This window comes from Zeugodacus cucurbitae, chromosome 6 (assembly GCF_028554725.1).
Source record: "Zeugodacus cucurbitae isolate PBARC_wt_2022May chromosome 6, idZeuCucr1.2, whole genome shotgun sequence".
NCBI lineage: Eukaryota > Metazoa > Arthropoda > Insecta > Diptera > Tephritidae > Zeugodacus > Zeugodacus cucurbitae.
Genome location: NC_071671.1, coordinates 38,889,886 through 38,904,992, shown reverse-complemented (window position 1 = coordinate 38,904,992; position 15,107 = coordinate 38,889,886).

The window sequence follows — 15,107 nt, the reverse complement described above, 5'->3', positions numbered from 1 at the left end:
TGCGAGGATTTAGCTCCATATACTTAGTGGTCGCTGTGTGATGTTGTAGCAACAGCCAAATTAAGGCGTGTAGACGAGGGTACTGCCCCGAGACCTAGAATTGTAGCTATTGACTTTGTTGTTACTTTTGCGCTTTCAATTTCAGTTCCACTTTCAATTTCAATGTATTTGTACTCGTATGCCCCCAGATCCGCTGAGAGCGGCGAAGTCTGTATTTCTTCTGGCTTGTCATTTCAACTGCAAAGCGCCAACTCAAGCAAAATTAAACGCTTGCATGCAACTAATAACAACAATAAAAACAGTGAATGGCAAACACGTTTGAGGGAGCGGAATGATGATTTCTGCCAACTAGACTGTTCGCCTTTAAGTGGACAACTGGTCATGTCATGTCAACTAGAAGCGATTTGTTTATGCGATCGTCAGATAGTCAACGTAGGAAGGGAAATGGCGCATGGAATTCTCAGAATTTCTGTTACGTTCCCGTACAATGATGAAGAAATTAAAGCCCCAACTAATGTAAAATGAGTGGGATGTTTTAAATATCTATGTGTGCATATTTAATAAGAATTGAATGTACTTCCAATCGCCTATTGACTTCGGTTTCTCCAGTGTTTAAATAAGATTAAAATAATGATGCGTATTGAGTTTTTTTTAGAAAATTCCACAACTAACTAACTTAAGTAACCAAATGCTTAGATATACATTCCGTCAAATAAGTATTCGAAAATTCTCAAATTAGTTAGTAAATAACAAATTATAATTAGTTAGTGTAAAAATTTGTGTTTCAAACAAAATTTCTTGTGTCAAAACGTTGGAAATGTTGGAAAAACATTTGGTGATTCAACCATGCCAAAAACTCAAGTTTACGATTGGTAAAAATCGTTCAAAAAGGGGATATAAAAATCGCAACGCACACAAAAGGTTGACTTGTTCCTAATGAAGCCGTAAACAAACTAAATGACACATAACAATAAAAACTGATATAATAGAGGCTGACAGTTGTGCCGACCTGAGAAATTTTTTTTTTGAAATATTCTCAGCGGGAAAATTTAAAATGAGAATTTCCGGTAATTTATTTGACGGAATGCATGTTTAAGAACGGAAACAGAACTGAAAAGTTTTTGAACTAACGACCATATTGTATAATTTTTCGACATAAATTTTATCCAAAGTAACTAATTTCAACAGTAGGCCAACATTTCAATACAGGTTGGATAAAGCTTTGGGTATATATTTTCTCATATCTCTTGGATTTTCTCCTCTCATTTGGAACGTTTTTATAATGGAGTGCAGGACGTGGATGTCCATTTAATTGCAATGCTCCAATAGAGTTGGTTTTAATTTTCATCTGACATTACTCTGGGAACGACACACACATGGCATCGAAAATTATTTTAATACAGCATTAAGGTGTTAATGCTTTTTAAAAAACTTTTTTGGTTCGATTCATATTTGAATGTTAGCTTCTAGTCAGCTCTAGATTCTAAGATACCGCCTTCATGACATCACTTCGGACTTGGTAGGCCGTTGTTTTACGATTTGTCATTAAAGATTTTCTTATTTGCATCTAACGGGTGATCCAAGTAGATATACTTTTTTCAATAGCTGTCACGAAAACTGTGAAGAGTTGATTCGGCGCCGTTCGCAGCAACTAGGACTGACGTATGGAACAACTTGGCGCATTTTACGTCGAGATCTTGAATTAAAAGCATAAAAACTACCACTTGTAAAAGAATTGAAGCCGCTCGACCTTCCCAATCGACATCCTGATCTCGCTCGTGATCTCGCATCAATCAATGAATTTATTGAGAGAACACTTCGGTGAGCAGAGAATTTCGCGTTTGAGCCGCTCGATTGGCCACCAAGATCGTGTGATATCACACGATTAGACGTTTTCCTGTGGGGATTTGTGAAGTCTAAAGTCTACTCTTCGATTCAGTTCAAAACATCACGTATGTCATTCGCCAGTTACCGGTCGAAATGCTCTAACGAATCCAGCGAAAATTGGACTCAACGGATGGACCATCTGAAACCTAGCAGCGGCCAACATTTGAAAGAGATAACTTTTAAAAAGTAAATGTCAAATAATGTTCTTTCAAATGATAATAAACATTTCCTTTTAAATTTGAATTTTCTGTGTTTTTTCTTTAAAAAAGTAGGCAACCTCGAAATGGATCACCCTCTACATTAATTTCTCAGTTCTTATTTACAAATATAGCATATGGACAAAGACTCGCGTGTGGCATCGACAAACTTAAAGTAAAGAAATTTAAGAGTGTTTCAGTTAAGGCAAATTGTGTCCATATTGCATCCATAATTAAGCATAGCGGTTGACTTAGTTAAATAAAGTCGGAGGAAAACTGTTAAAAATTCAATATGAGAGGACTTGAAATCAAATAGAAATGTCTTAATCAGTCTGGCCAAACTGCCAAGCTGCCTTGTTAGTGTTCCTATTGAGTACTACTGTTGAAGTCATTTAAATTGTAGTAGCTGCCGCTTGAGTATGTATGATAATGGTACAGTTACCGCAGGAAATCAATTATTTACGAGAGCCCTTTGCGATGGAGCAGAAGAATGCAATTAACATAATTCAAGGCACCATTTCATTTGACATGTTAGTGTGATTGCACAATCATGTTGCCACACAACAACAACCGACAACAAGCATCACCCGGCTATGAGATGTGAACAAACGAATGTAAGCAACATGTTCGAATCAATAGTACCGGGTGGGGGTGGGGATGGACGCAGCGGTGTGGTAGTAAGTTAGCTAACCAACTGTGCCGCCTTTCGGTCAGTCAGTCAAGCACACCGCCAACTGTAGCAGCTCAATGCCTGCAGACTCTCGTAATAGTGCAACATCAGCAACATTGTCGCCAGCGCTTTTGGTCTTATCCACACCGCATTACGCGACACATCAACAGTGTTGTGACGTGACTGCCGCATTGTCTGCCTGTTTGCTTCGACTGCTGTGCGATTGTGTGACTGTGTATATATGTATTTGCTGGTTTTGTTTGGATGTTGTTGGCCGTTGTTATGAGGCTCGTGGAAATGTCACCGTTGAGCAACAGCAACACAATAAGTTAGGGGATAATAAGTAATTTTTCTTACTCTGTTACTGAGCCAGTCACTATAAGTTTCTTGTAAATTTAAAATTTCCTCAAAACGTTGGAGGTGCTAAGACCATTTATTAATTTCTCAAATTAAACTTGTGTTATACAGATATGTACATATGTTATTATTCTTACTCAGTTTGTCGTTTATAATATCATTGGTTTGGGTTTAGTTGAATGTAAAAAATATTTGGGAGCCCCTCTGAACGATCAGGACGAATATTACAAGGCTTCACCTATGTTGAGTCCGTAGTTTCGATATAAATTCTTCACCGTTAAGTCGCTCAAGTAGTTTATTAGGTATGAACATTTAAGCCAATACGCTTCTAAGACTTTGGTTACATAATTTTTTTTTTGACAAGTATAAGTGCTATAGCTTAATTATAGCATTTAATAAATTTTAAAGAAAATAATTTATGTGATCGGGAGAAGAGAACATGTACCAGGTTCCATCAAGAAATCTTAAAGTTTATAATAATTGTCTTGTATAACAATAATAATGTGGACAAACAGTCAGTTATGCAGCGCGAAATCTGATCGACTTTTTATTTTTTTGTATTTTGATAAATATAAAGCTAGCTATTTGAAAATTATAGTAGTTTGTAGTTTTGCGAATTGAATGAAATAATTGGAATGTTTCGTTGAAAATACATATCGAATCCAATAGTTCCGAGACACACTAGGCAAAGGTTTGTACTTTTTCAATGTTATTTAATAGCAATTTTTAAAATAATTTCTCCTGGGAAGAACACAACTACCATTTCAACATAAATTATTCCGATCTCATTTTATTTATATCTAACTTTCACTTTTAAAGGAAAACGCTTTCCTCTTTCCCATAGGGTTTAAGGTTCACTGATTTCGAATGTTTTAGATTAAAATTGTATATTAATCAATTTATATTTACATAAAACATTCAGTAGTTTTCAACCAAATTGACATGGTTGTTGGATTCGTCATTCGTCATAACCCGTACGATATCTATTATTTTAATACGACTACTCGAAAGAAAATAAGTAATAATGCTGTTTTCAGACAATGTAATTTTTACATCATCATATTTATACAGTTTTCTTTCGATAAAGACGACACATGTTAAATCTATGGCGAATGATTTTACTGTTAAAAAATTTCAAACGAAGCTTGTGAAAATCGACTCTTACCGTTTTTTTGGGTTTCTTTAAGATCGCAATTATAGGAAATTACCATGAAAATAGCAGTAACTCATCGAACAAAACGGTGCATAGAATTGTCGCCAACTAAACCTGCAATTAATTGGAAATATAATGAATTTATTTCCATTAGATAAAATAATTATATAAAATTTACATATAAGCTGTCTGGTGACAAAAAAACTACTTAATTGTCTACTATTTTCATCAAATATTCCTTTAATCAACAACATTTCATCCAACTTTAGTCAAAAAAGATCTAATCTGGATCTCTCTACCGAAAATCACGTTTAATTATCGTCACTTGTTGACTTCCAATCACCTTAGGTTCTCCTGCTCATTCACACGCACAGCCGGTCTATATAGATTCAGTATTTCCCGACAACATAATTGAGCCTTTTGACACCAAATCAAAAAGGCCTATATCAATGTCTGCAAGCATACATACATATGTATATGTATACTTAATCTGCAACATATTTACATACCGCGAATAGTTTAGAAGCGATGATCTGTCTGGCGGTGCAAATTGTTGAGTCATAAAAATAAATTTTATTACTCCTATGCTATTAAGATGTTACAAGTGAACACCAGACAACTTAACTTAAGACTACAAAGCTAATGAGAATGACAATAAAATTAAAGCATCGCCGAAATGGCAAGTTAAGTACACAACATATTTCAAAAAATACAGAACTCTTTAGCAATGACGTAGCCATGGCAAGGACGTTTGTTGCGCTTGGGGCTCCAGTTAGCGGCTGCTAGCGGATGTGATGATGAAGAGTCTACATATGGATTAATACGAGTATATACATATACATATGTATATATAAAGATACATTTGTATATGTGTGTATGCTTGCACGGGAAACTTTTGTCTTTATGACTTGGATTTTTGCGAATATTTGCCACATTCTTGATACATATTAACGTAAAACTATAAATACATGTTTATGTGTGTGTCGTATTGTAAATATGTGATTTTTTTTGTACTATGTTTTATTAAATTTGTTTATGTAGGATGCATAGAAATGACATTAAGTGCTGTAGTTTGGAAAATAATGAATAATAATGGCAATAAATTGAATTTAGAGCTGTCTTTAGCATGTACATAGGTAGATTTCCGATAGTCGAGAGCAACACAATAAAAGAATCATTTGCAAGTGGTTGGTGGGCGTTTGGAATGCGGGACAAAAAACTTGCTACATATTATACATACATATATGCGTACATATGTATTGGGAAGTGTGCATAAATATTTATCTATTATTTGAGCAGTAAATTTTTTGCCAGCAACAAAGCATTCGCGCCTCAATTGTACGGTTCATAAATATCACATTACGACTCAATTATTTTATTCTTTTAATTCTTATTATCTTCTCACTTGTTTCTGCTTTTTTCGTGCGTTTTTAACTGATAATTAACAGTACAAGGTTTTTTGCGTTTAAACCAGTATTTTATGATCAAATACAAACAAATCGCGCAGCAGTATACATATATGGTTGTATGTTTGTCTAGCTGCTGTGCTCATATATTTGTTGCAACATTTTTTAAATCTCAAGACAATGTTTAGCTGTTTTAACAATTTACAAAGTTCATATTTCGATCAAAATTTTAAGTGATTTCGATTTGATTTGCGCGTTGGCAAACCGGATATGGACGCGTTGAAACAAGTTCTTTTGTCCAAATGTGCTTCAGATTAACTGTAAATTTTGCATTATTAATGAGGTAATAAAGAATTAATAAAAAACGTATACACTCGTATATATAATTTGATATGTGCTATAGATACAGGTTATGCAAGCGCCGCAAATGGGCTTTGCAAATTTCCAAATACATATGTACAAAAAGTGCACAAGCACTTGATACCAAAACTCCCATATTGCCGAATTTTGAGCATGAAAATGTTAGTAACTGAATAATAATATATATTGAGAAGTAAGGAAGGGATAAGTTCGGGTATAACCAAACATAGTGAATTGAAAGGGTATTGTATTTCGAGACGTCTCTGTTAATATTTCTTATTAGATGACTTTGTTAACCGACCTAGCCAATTTGTTTTTATAAGATTAGCTAATGTAATAGCTAACTTACTTTAAAACAATTTTTACAATATTCGGATTATCTACTTTGAAATCGAGTGAACAAAGATAAGAATTAGTTTTGAGAGACCACAAACAAGATATACCTTTCACAATTTATTCTGGGAGTAAATAAGAAGAAATTAAATTTCTTTCAGGCTTTATAAAATATGTATTAGGACGTAAAAAAATTATATCAATATTTTAATGCAAAAATTATAATTAATTTTTCGAAATCACATATTTCAAGAAGGTCTTTGCGGACGACGCTGATTCGAAGAACTCATGTAATTTTATAATAATAAATTAAAAAGTTAAATTTTTGAACGTAACTGAGCAGCACATTGTTTATGAAATTGAGTTATAACGAACATACATTATACTCTCGCATTTTATTTATTTCATTTTTTTAATGTAACACACAATTTGACTCACATCTTCGTCATATGTTTGGTAAAAAAGTCCATTGAAAGTTGGAAGCCCTAATATTAGGTACATGGGAGCTGGGTGAAGTTATGACCCGATTTCACCCATTTTTGGCACGGAGACATGTTATTAGAAGGAAAATATTCCCTATAATTTTTTTTCAATATATCTGAGAGAGAGAGAGAGAGGGAATTTTTAGTAATTTTCAACATATTAGATATATGGGAGGTGGCCGTGGTTATAATCCGATTTCCTTCATTTTTGGACTGTATAAGCTAGTACGACTCCTGAGATTTTTTTTTGATATAGTTTTAGTAATTTACGAGATATGAACAAAAAAACTTAGTAGGGGGGCTCACGCCCACTTTTCCAAAAATATTACATCCAAATCGGACAGACAGACTTCCGGATTTGAACTCCACTTGTCACCCTGATCACTTTGGTATAAATAACTTTATATCTAACTCGTTTAGTTTTGGGTATTACATACAACCGTTATATGAACAAAACTGTTATACTCTCTTTGTAAAATGTTGCGAGAGTATAATAAATTATAAGTGTATAATATACTCACGAAGTGAGAGTATAGAAGTCTAAGTTATAGCGTTTTTATAGTTATAGCCAGTGTTACCACTCTAAAAAATATTTACGTACCAAAATGCCTACCAAATCTCCTTTCAAACTACAAAATTTTTTTTCTGAATTTCACGTTTGTTTTATTTATATATATATATTTATATATATATATATATATTTTAATAATATTATTATAGGAACATACAAAAAACCAATAAAATTTATATATCAACATTGAGCTTAACATCAATTCAAATCAAACATTTTAAGTTTGAAGAAAAGAAAAAACATATACATTTCATGTGTTTAAATAAAGTTTAAACAAATTACATAATATAAAAGGTAATAAATTATTTATCTAAGAGTTCATTTTTTTGCTGACTATGTATGGTCTATGTACTTCACCCTTGTGTACTAGTTCTTTACTATGTATAATACTACTTAAAGTATGTATGTATGTGATTGGCGTTGCAACCGTTTAGCCGGTTATAGCCGAATCGACGATAGTGCGCCACCTGTCTCTCTCCTTTGCAGTTCGGCGCCAGTTGGAGATCCCAAGTGTAACCAGGTCGCTCTCCACCTGGTCCCTCCAACGGAGTGGAGGCCTTCCCCTTCCTCGGCTTCCTCCGGCGGGTACTGCATCGAACACTTTCAGGGCTGGAGTGTTTTCGTCCATTCGGACAACATGACCTAGCCAGCGTAGCCGCTGTCTTTTTATTCGCTGAATTATGTCAATGTCGTCGTATAACTCGTACAGCTCATCGTTCCATCGTCTGCGGTATTCGCCGTTGCCAATGTTCTGAGGACCATAAATCTTGCGCAAAATTTTCCTCTCGAAAACTCCTAGTGTCGTCTCATCTGATGTTGACATCGTCCAAGCTTCTGCACCGTAAAGCAGGACGGGAATGATAAGTGACTTGTAGAGCTTGATTTTGGTTAGTCGAGAGAGGACTTTACTGTTCAATTGCCTACTCAGTCCAAAGTAGCACCTGTTGGCAAGAGTTATTCTGCGCTGGATTTCGAGGCTGACATTGTTCGTGTTGTTGATGCTGGTTCCCAGGTATACGAAATTATCTACGACCTCGAAGTTATGACTGTCAACAGTGACGTGGGAGCCAAGACGCGAATGCGCCGACTGTTTGTTTGATGACAGGAGATATTTCGTCTTGTCCTCATTCACCTCCAGACCCATTCGCTTCGCCTCCTTATCCATGCGGGAAAAAGCAGAACAAACGGCGCGGTTGTTGCTTCCGATGATATCAATATCATCGGCGTACGCCAGAAGCTGTACACTCTTGTAGAAGATTGTACCTTCTCGGTTTAGCTCTGCAGCTCTTATAATTTTTTCCAGCATCAGGTTAAAGAAGTCGCACGATAGTGAGTCACCTTGTCTGAAACCTCGTTTGGTATCGAACGGCTCGGAGAGGTCCTTCCCAACCATGACGGAGCTTTTGGTGTTGCTCAACGTCAACTTCCACAGCCGTATTAGCTTTGCGGGGATACCAAATTCAGACATCGCGGCATAAAGGCAGCTCCTTTTCGTGCTGTCGAAAGCAGCTTTAAAATCGACAAAAAGGTGGTGTGTGTCGATCCTCTTTTCACGGGTCTTCTCCAAGATTTGGCGCATGGTGAATATCTGGTCAGTTGTCGATTTTCCAGGTCTAAAGCCACACTGATAAGGTCCAATCAGTTTGTTGACGGTGGGCTTTAGTCTTTCACACAGTACGCTCGATAGAACCTTGTATGCGATATTTAGAAGGCTGATCCCACGGTAATTGGCGCAGATTGTGGGATCTCCCTTTTTATGGATTGGGCAGAGCACACTGAGATTCCAATCGTCAGGCATGCTTTCTTCCGACCATATTCTGCAAAGAAGCTGATGCATGCACCTTATCAGTTCTTCGCCGCCGTATTTGAATAGTTCTGCCGGTAATCTATCGGCCCCCGCTGCTTTGTTGTTCTTCAAGCGGGTAATTGATATTCGAATTTCTTCATGGTCGGGTAATGGAACATCTGTTCCATCGTCATCGATTGGGGGATCGGGTTCGCCATCTCCTGGTGTTGTACTCTCACTGCCATTCAGCAGGTCGGAGAAGTGTTCCCTCCATAATCCCAGTATGCCCTGGACATCGGTTACCAGATTACCACCTTGGTCTCTACATGAGGATGCTCCGGTCTTGAAACCTTCGTTAAGTCGCTTCATTTTTTCATAAAATTTTCGAGCATTCCCTCTGTCTGCCAGCTTCTCAAGCTCTTCGTACTCACGCATTTCGGCCTCTTTCTTTTTTTGTCTGCAAATGCGTCTCGCTTCCCTCTTCAGCTCTCGGTATCTATCCCATCCCGCACGTGTTGTGGTCGTTTGCAATGTTGCGAGGTAGGCAGTCTGTTTTCTCTCCGCTGCGAGACGGCACTCCTCATCGTACCAGCTTGTTTTTTGTCGTTGCCGAAAACCAATTGTTTCGGCTGCAGCGGTACGCAGTGAGTTTGAGATGCCGTTCCACAGTTCCCTTATACCGAGATGCTGATGAGTGCTCTCAGAGAGCAGGAGTGCAAGTCGAGTAGAGTATTTCGTGGCTGTCTGTTGCGATTGCAGCTTTTCGACGTCGAACCTTCCTTGTGTTTGTTGACGGGCATTCTTGGCTGCACAGAGGCGGGTGCGTATCTTCGCTGCGACCAGATAATGGTCCGAGTCTATATTTGGTCCTCGGAGCGTACGCACGTCTAAAACACAGGAGACATGTCTTCCGTCTATCACAACGTGATCGATTTGGTTCCGCGTGTTTCGATCAGGAGACAGCCAAGTAGCTTGATGTATTTTCTTATGCTGGAATCTGGTACTACAGACGACCATATTTCGGGCCCCAGCGAAGTCGATCAGCCTCAGGCCGTTTGGCGATGTTTCGTCATGGAGGCTGAATTTTCCGACTGTTGTGCCAAAGACACCTTCTTTACCCACCCTGGCGTTAAAATCACCAAGCACGACTTTTACATCGTGGCGGGGGCAGCGCTCATAGGTGCTTTCTAGGCGCTCATAGAAAGCATCTTTGGTCACATCGTCCTTCTCTTCCGTTGGGGCGTGGGCGCAAATCAGCGATATGTTGAAGAACCTCGCTTTGATGCGGATTGTGGCTAGACGTTCATCCACCGGGGTGAATGCCAGGACTCTGCGACGGAGTCTCTCTCCCACCACAAATCCAACACCAAATTTGCGCTCCTTTATATGGCCGCTGTAGTAGATGTCACAAGGACCCACCTTCTTCCGTCCTTGTCCCGTCCATCGCACTTCTTGGATGGCGGTGATGTCAGCCTTAAGTCGTATGAGGACATCAACCAGCTGGGCAGAGGCACCTTCCTAATTAAGGGTCCGGACATTCCAGGTGCATGCCCTTATATCATTATCCTTAAAACGTTTGCAGGGGTCGTCATCAAAAGGGGGGTGTCTCATCCGAGGCTTTCGTAGGTTTTTCATTGGGGGGTGTTTTTATGTGGTGGGTCCCAAACCCTACGCACAACCGCATAAGCGGGCTTCGCCTTCTCACTTTAGCTCGCCTTCAAACGGATGTCTGTTGGCTACCCAGAGGATACTTGGTCTAAAACCGGAAGTCGTGAGCTGCTTGAACCATGTGGAGAAGAATCGTTTCTGGCCACTCCCAAGTGAGTGACAATCAAAAACTTTCCTCACTTGCGTGAACTTCTACACATGATCCCATCCTCCAACTTCTACACATGATCCCATCCTCCAAAGTACTTATATTTAATATGTGTCTTAATTTTGTTTTTATAAGTGCAAATACCGAAAAAGTTCGGCCCGCAGCAGCTAAACTGTGCGGTAGTGTGATTAGATTAATCGTGTATAAATCAATGAAACAAAACTTATCATACCATTTTTAATGGTACCAACGGTACTTCAAAATCTATTTATTGATATCCACATCTTTCTTTAAATTATTATCACTCAACCCATGTAACTTCCATTGAGTTATTATCTTATCGGGATCACAGAACTAAATTTTTTAAATTTTGAATTTATGGTTGTATTTCCATATTTTTTGCAAAAGAACATTACTTGACGTTAAAATATTTAGAAATTGCAATTCTTCCCGGTAAAAATCTCGTTATGATATGGTCTAAAGCTCAATATAAAATTCAAGAACGTTAGTTTGATTTTCACTTATTTCGTTATCGTTAGTTTTACTTTTAATATATTCTTCACAGTTGTCCCAACAAATATTTTTAATACAAGAATAGGATTTTTTGTATCTTTATATTTAAAAAATATATTGTTTGAAAAATTGTTGCCAATGAAATTACTTAAAATATGAAAGAATATTTACTTAATATTAGAAAAATATGAACAACTTTCCGACTGAAATTCCTTATTCAAAATATTAATAATTGTCATAATGATAATCATGTGTAGCAGTTCACGTAAGTGAGGAAAATTCCTGACTGTCATTCACTTGGGAGTGGCCAGGAACGATTCGTTTGCATGTGGCTCAAACAGCTCACGACTTCCGGTCTTAGACCAAGTATCCTCTAGCGCTTATGCGGTTGTGCGTAAGGTTTGGGACCCACCACATAACAGCCTCGGATGAGAGACCCCAATTTTGATTACGACCACTGCAAACGTATAAAGGACTACAAATTAAGAGCATGTACCTGGAATGTCCGGACCCTTATTTGGAAAGGTGCGTCTGCCCAGCTGGTTGACGTCCTCGTAAGAGTAACGGATGGACGCTTGGAGAAATGCGATGGACGGGACAAGAACGGGAGATAGTGGGTCCTTGTGACATCTACTACAGCGGCCATATAAAGGAGCGCAAATTTGTTGTTTGATTTGTGGTGGGAGAGACACTCCGTCGTCGAGTCCTGGTATTCACCCCGGTGGATGAACGTCTAGCCACAATCCGCATCAAAGCGAGGTTCTTCAACATATCGCTTATTTGCGCGCACGCCTCAACGGAAGAGAAGAACGATGATCCGGCGGCTAACAGAAGGTTTCAAGACCGGAGCACACTTCTGTAGGACTCCCAGAGGTGATCTAGTGGTTGATGCCCAGAGTACACTGAGTTTGTGGAGGGAACACCTCTCCGACCTGCTGAAAGGCAGTGAAAGTACAACACTAGGAGATGGCGAACCCGATTCCCCAATCGATGAGGATGATGTTCCATTACCCGACCATGAAGAAACTCGAGTAGCAATAACCCGCTTGAAGAACAACAAAGCGGCGGGGGCCGATGGATTGCCGGCCGAGCTATTCAAATACGGCGGCAAAGAACTGATAAGGTGCATGCATCAGCTTCTTTGCGAAATATGGTCGGAAGAAAGCATGCGCGACGATTGGAATCTAATGCCCGGTTTCACAGTTCGTACTTAAATTGTGCCCAAATAAAATCTTAGCTAAGCATTGTTGTTGACTGAGTAGTCATTTGCGTTTCACAGTCGATGCTTATTTTCTATAAAATTCTATTATGATATGTGGCAGCACAATGAAAAACATTTGTTTACAAATACCATCTGACAAATTGAAATTATTGTTGACGAAAAATAACTTTGCGACGAATAAATTTAGAATCTGGGAAATGGATGGAAATAATAAAAGGATACCGAATTGAACCGCAAGCGAGTGGGGGCACCTATTGCAACTCGCAGGAAAGCATATAACCGTCATTGAATGCAAGAAATTCCAAAAAATTTTTCAGCAAATAATTTTTATTTTATTTTTTGACAAATAAGTCAATATTAAAAACAACAAGTAAGGAAAGGCTAAGTTCGGGTGTAACCGAACATTTTATACTCTCGCAATTTATTGAAGAAATTTTATTAAGATAACGCACAAATTTACCCATAAATTCGGCATAAAGTTTAATAGAATAACGAAAATCGTCCTATATAGTGTATGAGGGCTGAGGTAATTCCTGAACCGATTTCATTCAATTTCATCAGCAAGGTACACTATATCCAATACTATACGCTCACTTAATTTTGCTAAGATATATCACATATTAACCAATACATATATGCGTAATAAAGCCCAACGAATTTTTGAAAAACCTTTAATAAGGTATATGGGAGCTAGGGTATGATATTTTTGCAAAACCTATAATTATGTATATGGGAGCTAAGAGATGTTGTGACCCGATTTTAATAATTTTTGGAACAGAGACACACTATTGGAAGAAAACAATTTCCTCTGAATTACATTAAATTAGTTGAGAGATTTACCCATATTTTCGGTTAAAATTTAACCTTAGGCGCTGAATTCAACATGTTCGATATCTGGGGCCTTGAAAAGTTATAGTCCATTTTCGACAATGTTTTCACAAGTGATGCCACAGATCATATACTGTATTTGTGTAAAGTTTTATTTCGCTATCATCATTGGTTCCTAATGTATATGTTATAAAGTGAAGGATTCAGATGGAATTCAAAAGTGAGTTATAAAGAAAGTAGTCGTGGTTGTGAACCGATTTTATCCATTTTCCACACATGTCATCAGGGTGTCAATAAAATATTATATACCGAATTTCATTGAAATCTGTCGAGTAGTTCCTGAGATATGGTTTTTGACCCAAAAGTGGGCGATGCCACGCCCATTTCCCATTTTGTAAAAAGATCTGAGTGCAGCTTCCTTCTGCTATCATTTCTGTGAAATTTTGTGTTTCTGACGTTTCTCGTTAGTGAGTTAACGCACTTTTAGTCATTTTCAACCTAACCTTTGTATGGGAGATGGGCGTGGTTATTATCCGATTTCTTTCATTTTTGGACTGTATAAGGAAACGGCGAAAAGAAATGACTGCAGAAAGTTTGGTTTATATAGCTTTATTGGTTTGCAAGATACTTAAGCACTGCTTAAGTCTCCCATTTTCAGTACTTAAGCAGAACTTAAGTATGAACTGTAAAACGAAATATTTCTGTTTTATCTTAAGCACAACCTAAGCACTGACTGTGAAACCGGGCATAAGTGTACTCTGCCCAATCCACAAAAAGGTAGACCCCACAATATGTGCCAACTATGGTGGGATAAGCCTCCTTAACATCGCTTATAAGGTTCTATTGAGCGTACTGTGTGAAAAACTAAAGCCCACCGTCAACAAACTGATTGGACATTATCAGTGTGACTTTAGACCTGGAAAATCAACAACTGACCAAGCATTCACCATTCGCCAATTCTTGGAGAAGACCCGTGAAAAGAGGATCCGACTAATCGGACTAATACGGTTGTGTAAGCTGACGTTGAGCAACACCAAAATCTCCGTTAGTATCGGGAAGGACCTCTCCGAGCTATTCGATACCAAACGAAACGTCTGAAACAAGGTGACTCGCTATCGTATGACTTCTTTAACTTGATGCTGGAAAAAATAGTACGAGCCCCAGAACAAAACATAGAAGGTACAATGTCATCAAACAAAAAGTCAGCGCATTCGCGTTTTGGCTCCCACGTTACTGTTGACAGTAATAACTTTGAAGTTATAGATAATTTCGTTTATCTGGGAACCAGCATTAACAGCAATAACAATGTCAGCCTGGAAATCCAACGCAGAACCACTCTTGCCAACGGGTGCTACTTTGGGCTAAGTAGGCAATTGAAAAGTTAAGTCCTCTCTCGACAAACAAAAATTAAACTCTACAAGTCCCTCATCATTCCCGTCCTACTTTATGGTGCAGAAGCGTGGACGATGTCAACATCCGATGAGACGGCACTAGGAGTTTTCGAGAGAAAGGTTTTGCGGATGATT